Source organism: Balaenoptera ricei, chromosome 11 (genome assembly GCF_028023285.1).
Source record: "Balaenoptera ricei isolate mBalRic1 chromosome 11, mBalRic1.hap2, whole genome shotgun sequence".
Taxonomy (NCBI): domain Eukaryota; kingdom Metazoa; phylum Chordata; class Mammalia; order Artiodactyla; family Balaenopteridae; genus Balaenoptera; species Balaenoptera ricei.
The window spans coordinates 6,499,024-6,522,567 of record NC_082649.1 but is presented as its reverse complement, the minus strand read 5'-3'; the positions used below and the strand labels follow the sequence as shown (position 1 = coordinate 6,522,567).

Genomic DNA, 23,544 nt, shown 5'->3' with positions numbered 1-23,544 from the left:
AACTCAAAAGCACCCACACATACACACACACACACACACACACACACACACACAAAATAAGGTAATAAGTCAATATTAGTGAGGAACAGAATCATAAAAATATCTACTAATTCAAAAGAAGACAAATAAGAGGGGGAAAGGAGCAAAAGTATAGCTCTATCAAATAGAAAACAAACAGAAAGAAGGCACATTTACACCTAACAGAAACAATGATCAAAATAAATATAAATGGTCTAAATAATCCACATAAAAGGTAGAGATTATCAGATTAGATTTTAAAAATGAGGTCTATTTATATGATGTCTACAAGAAAGCCACTTTAAATATAAAGAAGCAGATACAACATACAAAAACAAAAGCTGAGGTTAACTTCCCTGGTTGTCAGTATCCATGTGAATTGTCAGACACTGACATCAGGAGGGTAACATATCCTGAGGGCAATGGAAGCTCCACGTTTGGAATCCTCCCAGACATTGCCTTATACATCTCTTCTTTTAGCTGATTTAATGTATCCTTTCCTTTTAATAAATCTTAACTGTGAGCATAATAGCTTTCAGTGAGTTATGTGAGTTCTAGCAATTATAAAACCTGCAGTTGATTTTGGGCATCCCCTCAAACTTTCATATGGTGTTGAAAGTCTTGGGAAGACTTGGAAATACAGAGGATTGTGCTTTCAAACCTCACAATTTGACAACTCCAGGTAACAACTGAGAAGGAAAGGACAGACCAATATTCCTAATGCATATACATGCAAAAATCTTTAACAAAATGTTAGCAAATAGCCTTAAACATATATGGTGAATTGATTTTCAGCAAGGGCACCAAGGCAATTCAATGAAGAGAGAAAATTTTTTTCAACATAAGGTGCTGGAATGATTGAAGCTATTTGCATAAACAAATAAACAAATGCAACATTATCTTTCAGAAATGAACTTAAACTGTGCCAGATAATCTAATATAAAAAGCTAAAACTATATAAAGTCTAGAAGAACACATAGGAGAAAATATTTTTGAATTTAGATTAAACAAAATTTTCTTAGCATGAGAGACAGAAAGCATAAATCTATAAAATCGATATATTAAACTTTATCAAAATTAAAGTCACCTGCTCTTCCAAAGACAACAAATGAAAAGACAAGCACATACTGAGGGAAAATACTTTCAAACTATATATTGATAGAGGGCTTGTATCCAGAATATTAAAAAACAATTACAATTTAACAATAAGAAGATGAACAACCCATTTCAAAATATAGGCCAAAAACACTGAAGTGACACTTCACCAAAGCAAATATACGGATGCTAAATAAGCATGTAACAATACTATTAATAGGGAAATGAAAATCAAAACAGAATTCAGTACTACTACATATACATTAGAATAGATAAAATTGAAAGTCTGACAATACCAAGCATTATTGAGGACCTTGAGCACCTGGAACTGTATTCGTACTACTGTGTAAATGCGAACTGGTACAAACACTTCAGAAAACAGTATAACAATTTTTTATAAATTTAAACATATACTTTACAGGCTAGTTATCAATTTACTGCTTCTTAATTTCAAATTCATCCTTCAGAAACTGCTCTGCAATAGTGGACTGCACTCTTTAAGCATTTCTCCTTTACAGTGAGCCAATGTTAAGCTTGGTCGGTAGAGGGCACTAGAGAAACACTGCAGGAACAAGGGGCTTCACTGTTCTGGTCTGTTGTGTTTTTTTTTGTTTTGTTTATTCTTGCTGCACAACCCGTCAACAGTATTCAGTGGTGTACGTCCCAGCTGCATACCCAGAACATGCAACCCCTTAGCAACAGCCAAGGCCCTCCTGAGGTGGACACCATGTTCTGAAGACCTCGTGCTCACAATGGCACTACTGCTTCTGTGTACCTGCCCCACATCTTCAGCTCACTTGTATTCCAGAGCATTGTTTCCTGCTTGCCTGGCAACTATGGACGAGTTCTGGGCACAGGAACCCAGGGAAGTTTTCCACCAATCAGTAGGCTGCAACGATACCTTCTCCAATGAGATCTAGCTCCAACTTTGGGAAAGGCCCCCTTCTTCCAACTATATCATCCTGTGGGTATTCTTTCTCAGTCCTAGAGTAGCCTTTAGAGTTCCCTTTACATCGATATAGTCCCTCTCTTATCACAGCTTAATAATTCTTTATATTATACTTCCACAGCTTAAATTACTATGGTTTCTTCTCCTGATTGAGCCCTGCCTGATATACAACATGACTAGTTCACCCACTCCTAAGTATTTGTCCCAAGAAAGAACTGGTCTACAGTTTTCAGGCTTCTTGAATCTGCATATATGAGTCTTCAGCTAATCTGGACATTTTTAACCATAAATATCTTCCAACATTTTTTTCTGACACATCCTCTTTCTCCTCTGCCTCCTGAACTCCAATTATATATATTTTAGACATTTTGATATTGTTTCTGTAATATGAATATGTTCCATTTTATAACATTTAACTGCTGACAGCTTTTAAACCAAGTCCTTTCCTCTTCCCCTTCTGCCCTACAGATGGCAAAGCTGATAAGAAAGCTTCTCTATAGACACCAGCAACTGATTCAGAGCATTAACCTTTCCTTATTCTCTTTAGCCTTTTTCAGATCAGTTCCAGAGGCCTGCTCAGCTCTCCCAAACAGGCTTGTTATGTGAGTAATAAACTTTTTCATATCTTCTTGCTGTGTGTGTGTGGGGGAGGGGGGTATTATCAGTCTTGATATCTGAACCACATTGGGGGTGGGGGGGTGTCCATCTATTATTTCAAGATGGCTACAACAGCCTCATAAAGTTGTGTTCATTTTTTTTTCTTTTTTTTTCCTGAGTTGCAGATGATAAAATTTATATTAATCAGTTTTCAAGTAAGCTGACATGTTTTGATTCATATATATGTTGTTAAGACCCTTAAGGGAATATTTTTAATCCAAATATTGTATTTTTTCTGTTCTAGATGTTCCATTTAGTTCTTTTTCATATTTTATAGTTCTTTCTTGAGATTTACTACATTTTCATTCATTGTGAGCATGTTGTCTTTTACTGTCAACATACAATTCTGTACCCAGTCAAGCTATCTTTCAAAAATGAGGGAGAAATAAAGACCTTATCAGTATACAAATATTAAATCATTATGTTGTACACCTGAAACTATTATAATGTTATGTGTCAATTATACATCAGTAAAATAAATAAATAAATAAAACTCAGAGATATCTGGGGGAAAAAAAAATCAAAAAAAGTAGAGAGTTTATCACCAGAAGACTTCCAATAAAGAAAAATTTCATAAATTTTTGAACAGAAGGGAAATAATCCTAGAAAAAAATCTCTACAAGAATTACCAATAAGCAAAAATATTTAAAAATATGTGAAAAAAATCTTTTAAAAATTGACAAAATGAAGGAATAACAATAACTTATCACTTAGCGAGAACTAAAATACTTGTCAACAATTGAATGTAATTTTAGAAGGGGTTGATCATTAATATATTCTAAGATGCTCACATGATTCAGAATTAAAGAATAATTATTAACTAACTTTAGGCTTTGTTAAGAATGCATGTTAAAATAGGTAATGTACTAAAAAAACAGACACAGAATAAGTAATTTCCAAACAGGTTGAGGAGAAAATAATTGAATGAAAATAAACAAAAGAAATTAATCAAAAAGAAGGCAAGGAAGTGGAGTTACAACAATAGAAATAGAAAGGAAAAGATGGCTTAACCCAATTTAATATATCAATAGTACAATAAATGTAAATGGACTATACCCTCCGAATCAAAGACAAAGACAGCCAAATAGGATTAAAATTCAAAATATTATATGCTGCATAAAAAAGACATACCTAAAACATACGGACACAGAAAACTAGAAAGTCTAGTAATGGAAAAAAGATATATCAAGCAAATACTAGTTAAAAGAAGGCTGACATAATCATAGTAACACCAAACAAAATAGACTATAAACACAATACCAGAGATTTTAAAAGTTGCTAAATATTGGTAAGAGGTTCAGTTCACCAAGAAGATATAACAAGTACAAACCTGTGTAAATCCTAATAATATGGCTTCCAAATATACAAGTTAAATAATTTTGGTGGATAAAAATATCAATACAGAAATTCAATTGCAAATCTTTGTACCAGCAACAATCAAAAACTGTGATTTTTAAAACATGTGCAATAAAATAAATTATACAAGAAACAAAAATGAATTGTACTTTAGAAATAAATCCAACAAAATATATGCATGCTCTTTAGAGTTAAAATTATAAAGTTCTATTGAAAGACATTTAAGATTCCTAAGTAGACGGATATTCCATATTCCTCGAGAGAGTCAGTAACATAACTATGTATATTTTCCCACAATTAATCTATAAAGAATCCAATCCAAATCCCAACTGGATTTGTTATTGTTGTTGTTACTGTTGAAGTTACAAGTTGATTTTACAATTTATTTGGTAGAGCAAAAGCCCCAAAATAGCCACCAAGTTGGGGAGGAGTCTTAAGCTAGTGGACTTGAAGACTTATCATTGAGCTTTATAATTAAGACCCTGTGGTATAAGCAGATAAATAGACATAAACAGAATAGGAAGTCTAGAAACAAATCCATGCAAAATGGATTATAATGATTTATAACAGATCTGGAATTTTTTATCAGTGGGAAAAGGATGGGCTATTCAAAAAGGTGCTGGCGTTTTAGTTATTCCTATTAAAAACTGTTATTAGATTTCCTGTATCATATCACACACACACACACACACACACACGCATGCACACACATGCACACACAGATTAGTTACTGGTTGATTGAAAATCAATGTGAGAGACAAAAGCATAAAACTTTTAAAAGGTAATATAAGAAAGTACCTTTACGACCCACAGTAAGAAATATTTCTTAAACAAGATACAAAAAGTACAGTCTACAAAGAAAAATATTTATAAATTGAGCTACATTAAAATTGAATAAGTCTGATGACTAAAATTTACCAAGGAGTAAAAAGATAAGCTCCAAGCTAGGAGAAAATATTTGTCACACACACACATAACTGAAAAAGAACTTATATTGAGAATATACAAAGGGCTTCTATGAATCAAGGTATAAAAGGCAAGCAACACAATATGAAAAGATGTGGACAGGCACTTTACAGAAGAAAAAAGCAATAGAATACATATAAATATACATATATATATTTATTAATAATCAGAGAAACAAAACTTAGCCACAATATAATACTGTTTCATACCTATGAATAGAAAAACATTTAAGGTCAGACAACACAGGGTTGGCAAAATGTAGAGTAACAAAAACTCCCACATACTGCTGACAGGCAAATAGACTAATATAACCACTCTGGAAGACAGTTTGACATAACCTAATAAATTTGAATGTGTGCCTACCCTGTGATTCAGCAACACCACTAATTAGTGTATACTTGAGAGAAACCGTTGCACATGCATACCAGAACGTGTGTACAAGCATGGTCACAGCAGCATTGCTCATAACTGCAAAATCTGAAATGGGTGTAATATCAATCAACAGTAGAATGGAAAAATAATTTGTTATACAGGCATACCTCAAAGATCCTGTGGGGTCAGTTCCAGAACACAGCAATAGAGCAAATATCACAATAAAGTGAGTCACATGAATTTTTTGGCTTCCCAGTGCATTTAAAAGTTATGTGTACACTATATCATAGTCTATTAAGTGTGCAATAGCATCGTGTCTAAAAAAACAATATACATACTGTAATTTAAACATCTTATTGCTAAAAATGTTAACCATCATCAGATCCTTCAGCAAGTTGTAATCTTTTCGCAGTAGTAACATCAAAGATCACTGACCACAGATCACCATAACAAATATAATAATAATGAAAAAGTTTGGAATAATATGAGAATCACCAAAATGTGACACAGAGACGCGAAGTGTGGAAAAATGACACCAATAGATTTGCTCAACACAGCGTTGTCACAAAACTTCCATTTATAAAAAAAAAACACAATGTCTGGGAAGGGCAAAAAAGCAAATTGCAATAAAATAAGGTATGCCTGTATTCATATAATGGAAAATTATACAACAGTGAAAAATAAATTAACTACAGCTACTTACATCAACATGGATAAATCTCAAAAACACAACATGGAAAAAAATAACCAAGTCTTAGACAATTATATACAATTTGTTTTCATTCTATAAGTGTCATAAACAGATAAAACAATAATATGTTATTGATGTAGATAGAAAAACTATAAAGACAAGCAAGGGAAAGATGAACACCAAAACTTTGACCCTGTTACCTCTGGAAGAAGGAAGAGGTTGGGAGGAGAATGAAATCAAGGAGGATCATAATGAGAATTATATCAAAGCAATATTTTACTTTGTGACCTGAATAATAGGTTCGTGATGGCTTTTTATTTTTATTCTTTACACTGGACATAAATTTTTATGTATTCTTTTGTGTGCATAATAAATTTCACAACAAAAAATATTTTTAAAGACGTAGGAGCTAAGAAGAGAAAACACATTTTGAATAAGAAAAAGGAGAGACTCACCCAATCAGACATGAAAAATTTTATAAAATTATAGCCATTAAAACAGTATAGGAATAGGGTAGGCACAGACAAACCAAAAGAATAGTACAGATTACCTAGGAATAAAACAGAGCCTACAAATTGTTTCATATGTATGTGGGAACTTGTTATATGGAGGGGCATTGTAAATTTCTGGGGAAAGGATTCAATAATCAGAGGTGAGCAATAAATAGACAAAAAGAGTGGTTAGTTCTTACTCTGAATAACATGTGTCTCATCCTGCAGGACTGGGAGAGGGAGTGGTGAAGTGCCCCAGCACTGAACTCCGGCGGCTGCATTCCAATCCCCCCTAGGTGGTACACCGGAAGGATGGCCTGGGCAGGTGCCCTGGCCTCTCTGTAACTCACCTCCACATCAGTAAAAAGGGGATGATACAATGATAGTACTTGCCATACAGCCTTGTACAGATTAAGTAAAAATAATCCATTTCAAGTGCTTAATGAAGTACCTGCCCTTGGATGAAAGCTAAATAAAAGGTTAGCTTCCAAAATTATTCAAATTCAAGTTCCTGAAATTAAAGATTTTGTGTGAGAAGGGGGCAAGAAGGGTTTTAAAAATCATCATTTGTTACTTTTCTGTCTCAATTAACAGACTTTGACTTTGAACCGCTTGAGAGTAGCACGTATGCCAACTCAAGTCCGTACCTGACACAGAACTTGCCATGTAATGGATGCTTAATAAATATATATTGTGTTGCACTGATTTAAATTAAGAAGGGAAGGGAAAGTAGCATTGTTATAAAAAGGGAGTCAATGTGGGTGCTGGAAAATGCCACAGCTTTTCACTACTGTGTGGAGAAAAATAAAGCAGTGTTTTAAAGGCCAAACTTAATGGATTCCCAAGGTTGTGCTACTGTGAAAGTATACTACTGTGAAACAGGAATTAGAATCAGTCAATCCAAAATGTAAAATAGCATGGAAGATAAGGTAATAAAACATAGTATACTTTAAATGAAGAGTCCAATTAGCCAAACACCAGGGAGAGCTGAAATCAGAATGTAACTTTACACGAGCAGAACAAGGAACAGCTATTAATACCAATGTGTAAAATGGACCAAAGAAAATAAGAAGGAGAGTAGCACAGCAATCATGTGGTAATATGCCATCTCACAGCAAACTTCATCACTAAAGAAATAATCGAATGCATCAACATAATTCTTTTGTTAGATACTTAAGTATATATATATATCCATAATTAATCCATAATTAAAATAATCGAATCAGTAGAAATCAAACCTGATGAAAACACTATATATTGTCCATCTTCAAAGAATAATATCTGTGCCAAATTAGCAAGTTTTATAGCAGAATAAGGTTCAGGAACTGCCTAATTCTACATTACATTGGTTACCACTGATTTGAGGTTTCATCGAAATAAAATATAGAAGAAATATACGACTTAATTGGTATTATTGTTACCAAAAACACTTAAGAAAATATATTTTATTTTGAAATCTACATCAGAAACACTTTCAGGTGACATTAAAAAGTTTCATAATTTTTCACATGAAAAAATGTGATATAAATATACTCCATATAAAAATGTATGGCAACATTTTCAATACTTTGTCTTCTTTTAGAAGTATATAGCCAAGAGGTTTAAATGTCAGGGGAATTATGATGAGATACTTCTTTAGCCTCCAAAAAAGTATATTTTCAATTTCATGACCAAAAAGTGAATTTGAAAAGCTCTGATCCTTTTTGCTTTTTCATTATCATTTCAGAAATGATTGACTGTATATCAAAACTGGATCTTCCAAGCTATTACATTTCACCATCTGGTTAACCTTGCCAGGAAAGCACTAGAAAACAAACCTCACACATTAGAATTTCATCCACTCTGCGGAGTTATCCTGATCATAAAGAGTTGCCCAAAACTGAGATGAATTATTATGGAGACTAGAAGAGGGCTACATTAACTGAATGTGATTGAATTCCGCTAGAACTGCACCTACAACAAACCCTACGGTATAATACTGTCGGTGCTGCTGGTACATGTGCAGAACAGAAGTGCTGGCTGTTCAGCTCATGTTCACCCAAACAGCATAATATTGTATATCCAGACACAAGGACATTTAGAGTTTCTGAGTTTTTAACAATAATTGTGCTTGATTCACAAGGACATCTCAACGTTCTATAACACCTTTCATATATTTCTCCAATGTTTCTGGACCAAATCAGATCTGATGCAAAAATTATCATGATCCTAAAATTATGACAAAATCATTGCCCCATAAGTAATAGCAAGAACTCATGAAAATTGTAGAAGCGAACTGAGATTTAGGGCAAGAACCCAAAGGACTATCCAAACAACAGTGATAGGAAATATACAATTCAGACTGAGAATTTATAAAATGGTCCCAGAAGATGTTACTGGAATTAAGTGGAAGATAGTACCCACCATACCTATACCCTTTTCATCTTTGCCTGTATTATGTGCAGGAAAGTAGTGGTTTTACAAGTGAAAGGTGGCACAAAGAAATTATTTGTGGTCTAAAATATTCTGGGGGTAAAACACAAAGAAGGTAAGGTGCAAATGTGATAATAAATACTCACGATGTTTACTCTGGAGAATGTAATTATCGTGGCTGTGGCTTCGACTTTTGGTAGTCCAGAAACTACCTTGTCATTTCCCTACACACAATATGAAATTAAGTTTGGTGCTCTGCCTACAAGAGTATTCACTCCTATTACAGCTTTGCCTTTTATTCCCACAGAATGCCAAGAACTTCCAAAATGCATTACCATGAAAATGTCTTGGGTGACTTTACTACACATTTATATTGCAAGGTAATCAATAAATTATTATTTCAATATTTATTGGAATCTCAGAATAAGAAAGAAGATAGATTATACAAATTCGTCTTCTGTGATTAATGGATGTTCCAGCAGAAGGCATACACTGATGGAGTAGGTCAGTATGCAGACTATATTACTGAATATTTCAACCTGGGTTGTAAATATAGTATCTGTTTCTCTTAGGGACTGTCACACTGAGTGCAGTATAAAAGGCAATAAATTTCAACAGATTAATTAACTCTTTGGTTACTGGGGCTGTGTGTCACCTATCCTGGCACCTAATAAAAATTCCTTTAATGCCAAGCCATAAAGAAGGGCCTCTTTGGAAATGAGTTATTAACAGCATTTCGTGAATAGATGGAGAAATTGTAGCCAAGCCATTTAAGTGTCATAAAGTACGGCAAAGGCTGCTGGAGGCCTCTGAGGGACGCCAGGCAATACCATAACAATCAAATCTGAGATGGAAGAGGGATTGAGCTGTCCGCTCAGAATTTTTATATTGTCAAAGAGCAGCGAGGAAATAATGTGATCAAGAAGTGAATTAACCTTGTGTGTGAAAGAAAGGGGATGATCTGATGGAAAAGGCAGTAAAGTAAAAATCACTCCATAATGCCCACATCGCAGGCGAGTCATGAGGGGCTCCTAATGTCTGCAGGCTGTCAGAGAGCTGATCCAGACCTCTAAGCACCATAAACCCATTCCCTGCATTAGCCTGTAATTGGAATACATTTATTCATGCTTTTTTAGTTCTTCAGGGTCTCCGTGTTGTATACCCACCGAGCATTAATTCCTATAAATGTTCTATCTTTGCAGACTCCTGCAAGCCGCTAGACATTCTAGCGTGGGAATTAACATTCAGCGAGGGAGGAAGAAAGTGCTGTGTACATAGTACAAGATTTGAATCCATCTCCCATTTTGAACTATATTGTTTAATTTAGCACCTTGACTGCCTCCCCCCAAATATCCTTTGGATGCTTTTGATGAATGTCTAGTGATCATGTTTTGTCAAGTTTTATATTTCAAGGCAAGAGTTCCTACAAGAAGAAATTAATAAATAATGAAGACTAACCAATTGATTTTAATAATGCTAGGATAACTATCTTTCAAAATGTAAATTTCACTTTTTTATTTGAGGTTGCATCTCAATATATGATACTTTTCTACACATAACTCCCATATCATGTAAAAATAATAATAACATTTAAATCAATATTTTTTTCCTGGTAACAGTACCTTTAGCCTAAGTCACTTAGTAGAACCAAACCCAGCAAATACTATCAAGTAGGTGCCTAGCACACAGGGCATCTACCATAGACGAAGCACTGCTTTAAATGCTTTATGTACATTAACTAAGGAGACCTTGATGACAACCCTATGAGGTGGGTACTTTTACTACTATCTCCATTTATAAAAATTAGGGAGGTGGAGCACAGAGAGGTTAAGTAAATTCCTCAAGGTCACACAGCTGATTTGAAACCGCAAAAATTTGGCTCTAGCAGTCTGGATTTTTAGCCACTTTGCAAATTGTTTCTCCAAGAAATAGTTAATAGATCCAACATACTGCTTAAATTACTCTCCCCAAACAATGGATATTCTATTTGTACTCTAATAATTAAAGTTACATAGGAATGTGCATAAATGTATGTGTGCACTGTTCTCAGGGATTTTACACCTTGGGCTGTCCCTCATTTCTCCTGTGTTGTCAATCATTCTCTTGTTCTATGAGAGAAAGTTCCCATTAGCATAGAGATGTGCTCTGGTGTCTTCTGACTTTAGCCTTCATCTCCTGATCCTACATCCCCTTATAGCTACCCTTACCGCCTCAGGGCCAAACTCCTCCAAGGAGTAGTATTTGCATGCTGTCTCTACTCGCTCAGGCCCCGTGACTCCTTTGTCCTCTTATGAATCCACCTCCTTCCTCAGCATCATCCTGTGCTAAATCCAAAGGTCACTTACACATCCTCATTTATTAGTTCAACCTTTTGGCAAAAAGGACACAGTTAACCGCTCCCTCCTTGAAAAATGCTGCCTTTGCGGCTTCCAGGATGCCATCTTCTGCCTGCCCTCCTCCGCCTACTTACCCGGGTTTCCCTTCACTGGCTCCTCTTGTACCCAGATCTGAGATGCTGAGGTTCTTCAGACTTGGCTGTGGGCCTGCTGTCACCTCTCATCCACTCCCCTGTGGTCAAGTCATCAACTACATGGATTCAAAAACCATCTTTTTGCTGATGACGCTTACATTTTTATCTCCTCTTTTTGCTCCAAATGTAGATAGGCAACTGCTCCCTGACATCTCAGTGTATATGTCTTAAAGACATCTCAGATTTAACATATACAGAATGGAACTCTTGATTTTCCCCACATGACCTAAAAAAGAAAACAAAAAACAAACAAAAAAAAGCAGTACCTTCCAGCTAGTGGCTTAAGCCAGAAATCGAGGTGTCATCCAAAGTCCCTGCTATCTCATCTGCCAGCTACTGGTTTATGTGTGATATTTTATTCAGTTCTGGCCACCAACTGTGAGGGAGAGATTTTCCTTATCTGTAGAAACACACACAGGAGGAAATGCCTCTCTCGTCCGGGTGATGACTGAAAACTGCTACTACGATTCTGTGGTTCTGTGAGGGGACATCACCGACCTGGTACAGAGGGCAGAACAGAAAGTGGCCAGCACCTGGGGACGTGACTGTGCCACAGAACTGACCAAGGCCCACCTCTGGACTTCTTAGTAAGGGCGCCAATAAACTCCTCACTGTAAGATGCTTGTCATTGGGTCTTATGTTATTTGAATCCAAAAGCAATCTGCCTGACACATCCCTTTTCTATCAGTTATCTGCACAACAAATTATCTCAGAACTTAGCGGTTCAGAACAGCAATACACGTGGTATGTCTTAACGTTTCTGGGGGTCGCGAACTCCGAAGTGGATCAGCTGGGTGGTCCTGGTTTGGGGTCTCTCAGGAGGCCGCGGATATTATGTTGACTGCGGCTGAGTCAACTGGAGGTTTGACGGGGCAGGTGGATCCACTTCCAAAATGGCTCATTCTCATGGGTCCTTCACAGGCACAACCTGGCGCTTGCTGGGGGGCAGGGGAGGGGGGGGGTCTCAGTTCCCTCCCACAAGGGATTCTCCACAGGCTGCTAGCTCATGACATGGCAGCTGACCTCGCTCCAAATGATCAATCCAAGAGAGAGCAAACCAAGTGGAAGCTATTTTTTTTTTATGACCATGCCTCAGAAGTCACAGAGCATTACCTCTGCCACCTTCCATTCATCAGAAGAGAATCACGAAGTCCAGCCCAGAATTAAGGGGCGGAAATTAGTCCTCATCTTAGGAAAAGATACACAGACATATTTTAAAACCATCACATGCACCTTTTCTCACTGCATTCTAATGCCAGTGATCTTTCAGCTTCTAGAATTTGAAGTCCTTTCCACCTCAGAGCTCGAGCACATATGACCATGATTACCTGGAGTGCTCCTCCTTTGAATTTCTCTCCTTCAGGCTGGCCCTCCCTCAACAACTTTCTGAAGTTGCTTCCCCACCCCATTCATTTCTGTCTTGGGCCCTTGTTTCTTTCCTTCATCACAATTTACTGCTACTTGATTTTACTTTTTTGTTGGTCTGTATTCACCCCTTGGAAATACGTTTCATCTTTTGTTTTGTCCATGCAGCATGTGGGGCCTTAGTTCCCTGACCAAGGATCAAACCCGTGCCCCCTGCAGTGGAAGCGCGAAGTCTTAACCACGTGGGACCGCCAGGGAAGTGGTTACCATCACATCCCCAGCATCTAACAAAGTCTGTCAGGTAGCAGGCACTCAAAAACAGAGCGGATGAATGAATGAGAAAAACTTGGGCATGCGTCCACAAAATGTTTTTGAACAGTGGCATCTGCACAACCATTCAGAGGACGATATCTAAGATGATAAGGAGCTCAGGAAGTTCAATATGCAGAGAGATATTGTAGCTATCTTTAGCTAGAATAAAGCTAAAGATTATATTCTTTTGAATATTCAAAGGACTATCCTTGGGAAAAGAGATTGAATTTCTTCTTTCTGATTCATGGAGTAGAATTAGAATGAATGGGTAAAAATTATGGGAAAACAGAGTTTAGTTCAATAAAAGGAAGACTTTTCTAATGATTAGTTACCTAAAAAAAATGAAACCCATTGATCTGTAAGAGAGTAAGCTTCCTATCATTTAAACATATGCTCTAAGACCACCTGCCTTCAATGTCAGAGAAGAAATTCAGATATTGGCAACCGATTGGACCAGATGACTCTAAGCTCCCTTTGTACATTCTAGGACTCTATAATATAAGCCTTAACAAAATATACATTAAAAACTTTCCTACTAAAAAAATTTTTGAGATGTAATAATGAGATAAACATCCATAAGAAAAGATTTCTCTCTACACTCTCATGCTTTTGGAGATTTTGATTACACAGAAAATGAAATTTAAAAAAAAATTTTTATGATTACAAAAGGAGTGTGTTTATTTTCAAAATCTAAATCCTGTCATATATTGATGAAATATTGATTTCAGAGCTAAAGAGGTTTTAATTGAATGTTTCACCATGAGGCATATTTTCTCATATCCTTTGTTTCTGGAAATAATAAACTATATTAGCTATAGTTTTTACTTCTGCATTTACTTAATCTTTTAAACATCATATAAGGGAAAAAATTATTCTTCAGAAAATAACATAAATGGACTTCAAAATGTGAATGGATAAACAAACTGTGGTACATTCATACACTAGAATATGATTCAGCAATAAAAAGAAATGAGTTATCAAGTCATGAAAAGGTCTGAAAGAACTTTAAATGCATATTGCTAAAGAAAATAAGTCAATCTGAAAAGGCTACATACCGTATGATTCCAACTATACAACTTCTGGAAAAAGTAAAACAATGAAGACAGTAGATCAGTGGTTGCCAGGGGTTCATGGGGGAGGGAGGGAAGGATGAATAGGTAGATGGAGCACAGGGGATCTTTAGGGCAGTGAAACTGCTATGTTAGATACTTTAAATGGTGGATACAGGACATGTCTTTATACATTTGTCCAAGTCCACAGACACCAAGAGTGAATCCTAATGCAAACTATGGACTTTAGTTAATGATAATGTATCCATATTGGTTCATCAATTGTAATAACTATACCACTCTAATACAAATGTTAATATAGGGGAAACTGGGTGGGGCATATGGGAACTCTTTGTACATCTGCAAAAGTGAATAATAAGAGATTGTGATAATTTGGTGTAACCCATATGGTATTAAGCATTAAGGTATGTAAAGACAGAGAATGGGGAGGAGAATGAGACAATAATGAGGTATAAAACGTAAATCCAAAATTTGAAGGATTATAGAATTTGTAAAAAAAACAAAAATTGTAGAAGAGGATACAATCCAGCCTAGTGAAACCAAATGACTGAAGGTTCAGAAGGAGAAACACTATTAGGGAGTGTATTCCCACTAATAACGAGTATTATAAATATTCATGTAAGATAGCGAAGATGTTGGCCTTGGCTGAGCTTATGATTTACTGAAATGTTCAACACATATTTGCTTGGGTAAAACACTGTGATAATTAGACATCAACCCTGCTCTCAAGAAGCTTGCTGGAAACTGAGAATTACATGATTTCATAAAATAAAAGACAGATCAGGAAACTGATCTGGAACCCCTGACATTGGCTGTCTTAGGAGAGGGGAAACTAACTAAATGAGTTAACTAACTAAATGAGACCAGGGGTATGTGATCAACTTTTCATCACATATGCATCTGCAACTTCTGAATTTTTAACTATGTGGCTACATTTCATAATCATAAAGAACATTAAAACTTAAAGAAGACGGTAAAATTAAAATTACATAAATATTTAAATAAAGAATCCAGAAATACCAGAATAAAGCATGTCTGGGGCATTTTCTCTGACCAGTAGTCTGAAGCATAGCCTATTAATTAAGCACAAAAGAAAAGGAAATAATTCAAGTTGAGTTCAATCCTCAAATTGCTGACTTTCTTCCAAGGTTCAGATCCAGATGAAGACCCACCCCTACATTTACATGAAAGTAGAGGACTAAAATAATCCTTTTGTTTGAGTCTCAAAATCACATTTCTATATTAAATATCACTACCTCTAAATTTGCATACATTTAGATATTTCAACCATCCAGAATTACATTGTGCATGTATGTTCTCGTTGGAGCTTTCAAGAAAATTTAAAAGTATGGCATCGCTGCCCATTTTAGCAATATCAGTAACTAATGTGCTCCAAAATCTAATGAGATTAATACTCAGAAATCCATTTTTAAAGGTAAGACAAAATAACCTTCAGACTGTACTGTTTCGTGAACAGCCATAAAAAATGTTTCTTCCATTGTTGAGGTTCATAATGTGATTGAATGACTCTGAAATATTCCAATTATTCTTAATAAGTCACAAACCAATGAATAACACACCTCAGATGTCCAAGGCAAACCCAGTCAATCTGGGAATTTGTAATCTGGTATAATCCCAATGATAGCTTTGGCAATCATTCACTCAACTAAATTTATTACAGACCATTTGTATTAAATAACTGTACCAACTATCACGTTATAAACAGAATTGAGTTATTCAAGATACTCTATTCCAACTCCCTCACATACAAATCTGTTCGTACAGCTCATACGCGTTGAGTGCCCCCTATACAGAAAGTACTACATAAGACAGTAAAGGTAAACAGAAAACACGGTCACTGCCTTCCTAGAGGTCACAGACCAGTAAAGGCAGAGAGAAAGAGAGAAGCATGGAAACTGGAAAACACTGTGATTAGTGTTCTAATAGAAGCAAACAGAAGTGAGTATAAAAACTGTGGTGGCCCACGAGATGGGACTGTTAACCTATTCAGCAAGGGGACAATGGTGAGGGCTCTTGGGAAGGATGCTATTTCTCAGTTATAGAGCGTGACAGTGGCAGAGCCTTGCTAGAATTCAGATCTCTGGATTTCCAGGCAGTATTCATTTTGCTACCCTTGTTCCCTAACAACTTGATCAAAGGTCATCAATACTGTAGCTATAGCACACAAGTACATGAGGGAGTAATTTAAGCAATGTTTCAAAGCCGTGTCTTGCTAACAATCACCTACTACACAGAGTGAAACGGATCTTTTAAACAACTCTAACTTTGTACCAAAAGCATTTAACGCTCACACACAGGCATGGCATGATATATATGTGTGTGTACATGCAGTTTCACATAGAAGTTAATAAAAACACATAGCTAGTAAGAAGTGTTACTTCCAAACCACAGGTCCAATTCAGTCTATTTACAATCACTTTAGTACTGAAAGTTTGTTAACTAACCAGCTGTCAGACTGTATTGCTACAAAACTCTTTATCCCAGCAGGATACTTAAATTAGAAGCGAGGATGAATCTTTTCCATATTGGCATCTCTCTTATTCAACAGAATGTGTTTCTGAGGGATTACCTGGCTTAATGCAGCTAATTCAATACAAAACTGAGTTTGCTACTTAGACTGTCCAAATACCCTATCCTCCTCAAATGTGTGCAAAGCAGTTAAAACCTCTGACGTTATGACTGATAAGAATTAAGGTACTCCAGCACACCAAATGTTAATTCCCAACGGGTAGCAAAAGACCAAATTTGGCAATGTAATAGATAACTCTCACTATTTCAGAGAACTGAAAATGCTGTGTCAATCCACTGGCTTTTAAGGAATGATGACACTGTACTTCTGTCCCAGAACCAACAGCAATAATAATGGATAATAATCAGTGGGTATTGCCCCCAAACCATTTTAATTAGAAGATGCGGCTTGCATACAACTCTTGGTATTCTCAAAACTCTTATGAATAATGACCTTTAATATAATATGAGAATGCCACTTTATTTTTTAAAATGGCTTTAAGATAATTTGAGTCTTATTTGCAGGGTGATGTGCACTACATCTCCCCAGAATCGGGTGTTCTTCACCGAGGTTATATTCAGCAGCGTGCCCTTGGAAACAGAGCCTGTGTCTCATGTTTAAGTGAATGTGGTGTCAGCTATTCCCTGGTCCCTATGCTGCCACACATGTGAATGGAATTTCTCCTGTTATCTCATAAGCCTGAAAAATACACTGTTTTTATTCCATTCTTCCTAGCAAACTTAAGACAAAAAATTAGGGGGGAAAGGTAAGGGAAAACACCATCTTCTACTTGATAGCATGCCAAAGAGGAGTAAATCAAAATGCTACAATTTTTCTCCAAGTAGTTGGTCCCCAGCCTTTTTCCCCTGATGAATCCAATAGACTATTATTACAAGATGTTTTAAGTAATATTTCTCTTTCCATTTTAGTCCTATTGCAGATAATTTAAATGTCTAAGTGAATGAAATCTAGCCATTCTACTTCAAAAAGAATTTACATTGCGGTTAAGACCTAAATCACATTAAAATAATCACACACAGTATAAACAGAATAACAGAGCCTTTGTTCGAATTAGATAGATAATCAGATAAATGGATATATATATATCCAAAGACATGAGAAGTTTATTTTATGAAAGGCTGTTGTGATGAAATTAAACTAAAGGCAGCTGAATCATGGTCACATATTATATAGTTGTAATGAAAACTGATTAAGAGAATTTCAGAGGTGGGGAGGGGATTTGCTAAGAGGGTATTGGGGAAAGAGACTTCAGCTAGTTGCTTTAAATCCAGCAGTTCTATTAGCAATTTATGGATTTGATTATACCTTCAAAATGAACACTAACCCAGTAAGAACTCCAGCAGAAAGACCCTAAAATTTTGTGATATGGGGTAATCAGGTTGGCAACCATCAGTATAATAGACATGATCCAAAGAACCAGCAATTCATGGTAAGCATAGCTGAGTAACACATTTCTCATAAGAAAAGACAAAATCTCATTTTTAAGACTAATTCAAAGAACTGAGAAAATCCTTCACATTAAACCACATCCTTGATTTATTGGTCAGTGATTACAATATTTCAGTTTCAGGACTTCAGCTTTTAAGTTGAAAGAAGTAATTTCCTTAAAACTTATATACAGGGCTTCCCTGGTGGCGCAGTGGCTGAGAATCTGCCTGCCGATGCAGGGGACACAGGTTCGAGCCCTGGTCTGGGAGGATCCAACATGCTGCGGAGCGACTGGGCCCGTGAGCCACAACTACTGAGCCTGCGCGTCTGGAGCCTGTGCTCCGCAACAAGAGAGGCCACGATAGTGAGAGGCCCGCGCACCGCGAAGAAGAGTGGCCCCCGCTTGCCTCAACTAGAGAAAGCCCTTGCACAGAAACGAAGACCCAACACAGCCAAAAATAAATAAATAAATAAATTTTTTAAAAACTTATATACAGTATCTTAAAAGATTAAAGACAACAGCCACGTCATTTACCTATCCAGGCTTTATTTAACTGTATTTATTCAACTGTAGAAACTTCTCTAGAGTACAGAGAAAACAGAAATAGGTAAAAACCTACCTTTCTGTCATGAATTGGTCCAATATTAGTTACAAAGAGAAATAGCACAGAACAAATTTCCTCCTGGTTCTTTGATTCTTTGTTTCTTTGAAATGCAAAAATACAATGTATTTAGAAAGCAGTTTCTATGTCAAGTAATGAATATTATTTTACATATTAAGTATATCTATATATTATGCTATTAATTTCTTGGAAGAGTTTCACTATGCATTTTGCAAGCTGACTTGAAATTTTTACTTACTTTCTAGTATTAAATATAACACATTGCCTCAACTGCAATTTTAACTAACCAAATATTAGTGTGACTTCCACAAATCAGGCTAATATTGTAATGAAAGCTTGCACCTTATTTATTTCAGAAGTCAGTAACAAAAAAAATCTAAAAAACAAACAATAATGTATTTTATGGTCAAATGAAAGCTTCGATACTAACTAAAAATTTTTAATTTATTTAATTGTATGAATGAATCAAAACTTATCATTTGCATAAAAGCATCTTGGGCAAAATTTCCTGATAGAGATTTCCTCTTAATATTTCTCCCCTTAGAATAAGTATAAGACTGTTCTGCCAGGCACTAGGTTCTGCTAAGTGGTGACTGTTTTATTCCAAAGATGCAGAGGAGCCATCTAACCCCTGCTGCAAGGTTGTCTCCTAAGACACCAATGTGAGAGGCCCTGAAGATGTACAGTGTGGTGCCCTGGCTAAGGACATACCCAAAATTACCTCCTAATTGTTAAGTGGTCACAATCTGTGTCCTGAAGACATATGAACAATAAGAACAAAACTCCACAAGAATAATGTTCACCTTTGGTAGATCCTAAGCAGCAGATTTCTCATTGGAAACAATGCAAGCAGAAAGATCCTCTGCCGAAACATCTTTAAAGTATTGAATGGAAAACATCTATCATCCTAAAATTCAAAATCCAACAAAAATAACTTGCAAAAACAAAGGCGAACTAAAAATTTCATCAAAAAAGCAAAAATTAACTCGAAATGTGATCACAGATCTAAATGTAGAACCTAAACTATAAAACTTCTCAAGGAAAACCGAAGAAAAATCTTTATGACTTTGGGTTAGGCAAAGATTAATCAGATATGACCCAAAAAGCATATCCACCAAAAAAATTATAAATTATAAATTGAACCACATTAAAATTAAGAACTTCTACTCTGTAAAAGACGGTATAAAGAAAATGATAAAGGAAACCTCAACATGGAGGAAAATATTTCAAACTCTCATTTCTGATAAAAGGATTTGCATGTATATATATATATAGATATAGATATATATAACTATAACTATATATAACTATGGATATATAAATATATATATATATATATATGTATCTCCCAAAATGAATAGTAAGAAAACAAGCGAACCAATTTTTTTAATGGGTAAAATATTTGAGCAGACACTTCACCAAGAAATACAGAAGATATATAGGATGATATAGGATGCCAATAAGCATATGAAAAGATATTTGATATCACTAATCATTAGGAAATTGCAAATTAAAACCACAGTGAGATAATACTACACACCTACTAAAATGGCTAAAATTCAAAAGACTGACCATACCAAGTGTTAACAAGGATGGGGAGCAACCAGAATTATGTGTTGCTGGTGGGAATGTAAGATGGTACAACTACTTTGCAACAGTTTAGCAGTTTCTTAAAAAGTTAAATAAACACCTACTATATGACCCAACCATTCCACTTCTAGATATTTACCCAAGAGAAATGAAACCTCTGTCTACACAAAGACTTGTACATGAAGGCTCAAAAGCAGCTTGATGAATAACAGCCAAACCTGGAAACAACCCAAACGTCCATGAACAAGTGGAATGATAAACCAAGTGTACAATGCATGCAACTGAAGATTACTTGTCAGTAAAAAGGAATTAACTATTGATAAACACGAATTAACTATTGATAAACACAGCAACATGGGTGAACAGCAAAATAATTAATCTCAGTGGAGAAAGGCAGACAAAAAAGTATGTAAGATAGGTTTCCATTTATTTAAAATTCTTAAAATTTCAGACTAATTGATAGTGATATAAAGCAAATTAATGGTTGCTTGCAGAAAGGGTAGCAGCAGGGCTGGGTCGGGGGGACAGAATATAAACGGACAGGAGGAATCTTTGAAGGTACTAGGTATGCTCATTACCTTGATTTTGGAGATGTTTGTATGGATATATACATATATCAAAACATCAAATTGTGCACCTTAAGAACGTGTAGATTATGTCAATTATTCTTCAATAAAGTTGTCAAAAAGTATACCATCAATCAAATTGGTTACGGTTCTGAATTGCTCGTATTCTTGCTTTATAACTGTAAATTATTCTGACTTTATTTGTCCTTATTGATTTCATTGCTGTGTGTCTATTTTAACCTACTGCATGCAGTAATGGATATGTTTGCAACAGTATGTTTAGACTAAATTTTTAAAACAGTAACATGAGTCTATGCATGCCCTGTAATTCCAATATTAATCATTCATATCCATAGTTAAATATTGATATGGGGGTTTTCTAGCTCTCATGGTGAGCCCTGAGTTGACAGCTGGCTGACCATGAAAGTTTAAAAAAAAAAAAGCAAGCAAAATCCCCCAGCCTTATAAGTACAATTGCCCCTTTCCCATTCAAGTGCCAGAGCGACCACGAAGACGAATGATTCATCTTCATATTCAATCCACCACAGGTAGGAAGCGCCTTAGTAGCCCTGATGCCAGCACACCAGGAGGTATCCCTGTTGCTACCGGACTGGTGAGACCCAGCTCCAGAGAACTGAGAGGCTGCATTTGAGACTTTCTTCTCACACCAACCTTCCCAGCTTGGTTTCCCCCCAAAGCTTAACCTAAGACAACTACCTGTGTGCAGCCAGGTCATTTGGGAGGTGACCCTAGTAAGAAGCAGTAAGGGAATGGGGAGAAAGATATAGAAGATGATACGAGAGTGTGTTATTGAAGTTGCTGCTGTGGGCAACCAGAACTCAATTTTCACCAGGACCTCTGAAGAAGCATGGAGAATGGTCTTACAAAAACTGTCTTGTTACAGGTTGAAAGACAAGAACCTTTATCCATTGGCTACTGTCTCCTGATTGAAAGCTGACCCAGGAGTGTTAACTCACCAACACTTCAAAGCTGTGCGTGGTGTGAGCTGAGAGGGCTACTGCTGGCCTCCGGTAGGCAAAGTCAGAAGAGCCTCGGGGCAGAAAGCAGACCAGCCTGGCAAAACACAGAGGAGAGAAGCTTTCAGGGAGAAGAGTGGAAGCTTGCGTGAACCTGTCCCCCCAGTGAGTCAGAAACTAGAAAGGATGCTGAGAATACGAGTCAGGACACCAAAGGCTTTTGACACAAAAGGACTATGAATTTCTCAGAAGTTATAACCAATTCATAGCTGCACATCTTTAATTTTGTTTGACCACAAGGGTTATCACAGGGGTAAATGGGCAGCAATGCACCAGTCAGTATTGGTTAAATGCCTCCTCTATAACAAGTACTTCTCCAGATCATCTCTCATACAGCTCATATTTGACCTGTAAAAATATGTCACTGACTGTATTACTTCGCCAGGACTGCCACAACAAAATACCAGATCCGGTGGCTTAAACAACAGAATGTATTTCCTCACAGTTCCAGAAGCTAGAAGTTCGAGATCAGGGTGTTGGCTGTGTCTTCACATGGTCTTCCCTCTGTACATGTCTGTATCCACATTTCCTCTTTTCACGGGGTCACGAATCAGATTGGATTAGAGTCCACCCTCGTTATTTCATTTTAACTTAATTACCTCTTTAATGAGCCTATCTTCAAATACAGTCACATCCAAGGGCACTGGAGGCTAGAACTTCAACATATGGATTTTGTGGGAGACACAACATTGCCCGTTACACTGACCTTTATATTAAAAAATATTTATAATATTTAATTAAAGTACTACTCATTTGATTTAATAAAAAGTTTACCCTGGATTCCTAAAGAGCAATTCCCATAATAAACTCTTTGATTATCAAAAGACAATAGTCATGCTAATCTTTATGATTAGGTTTGTGAAAATTACTGATGACTAGTACCCACTTATATATTTATATATATAATTTATTCTATTTCTTGTTTTATATATGTAATGGTTTAAAACCTTATGGCAAAGAATTAAATAAACATAACTTTATAATGAAGCACTGTCATAGTTGAAATTGGGATAATTTTAGAAAGTGAAACTATTTGATTTTCTTCTTTCTTCATACATAATACCTTTGGGCTTCCAACGAGAATTGCAGGGACATTTAATCCAGCTGGTTCTTTGCGCCCTATTATTTTCTTTGTCCTTCACGTATATGAGAAATCTTAAAATGCGTGTGTCACTTATGCTTTATGTAAACATTTAATTCTATGCTATGTTCGATATTTTCTTTTTCATGGTTTAAAACAAATTCCAACTATTCTCTAAATATATTTCCCAGTCAGTCTGGAATGGACAGTATCTGATGGATACAATCTAAGAAGGATGGGATTTGCTGGTAAAGAGGGAAAGATAAACTAGCCTTGATGAGGCAAAGTGAATTTTCAGAGATGTGCTATTAGCAGTTTCCTATTTTGGTTCCACTTTTAGAGGTCAGCATTTAGAACTACTGTAGATTTGATTACTGCCTTGTC

The 23,544-nt window shown here is 36.0% G+C and overlaps 1 long non-coding RNA gene across 3 annotated transcripts in view; it reads right to left on the bottom strand.

The window, feature by feature from the left end:
- The window catches only part of LOC132374319 (uncharacterized), a 268,702-nt gene that overhangs the window by 243,295 nt on the left and 1,863 nt on the right, over positions 1 to 23,544 (bottom strand). For all 3 annotated transcript variants that reach the window (XR_009505639.1, XR_009505638.1, XR_009505637.1), the window contains exon 2: positions 22,020 to 22,116. This is a non-coding gene — a long non-coding RNA (uncharacterized LOC132374319). The remainder of the gene's footprint in view (positions 1 to 22,019; positions 22,117 to 23,544) is intronic.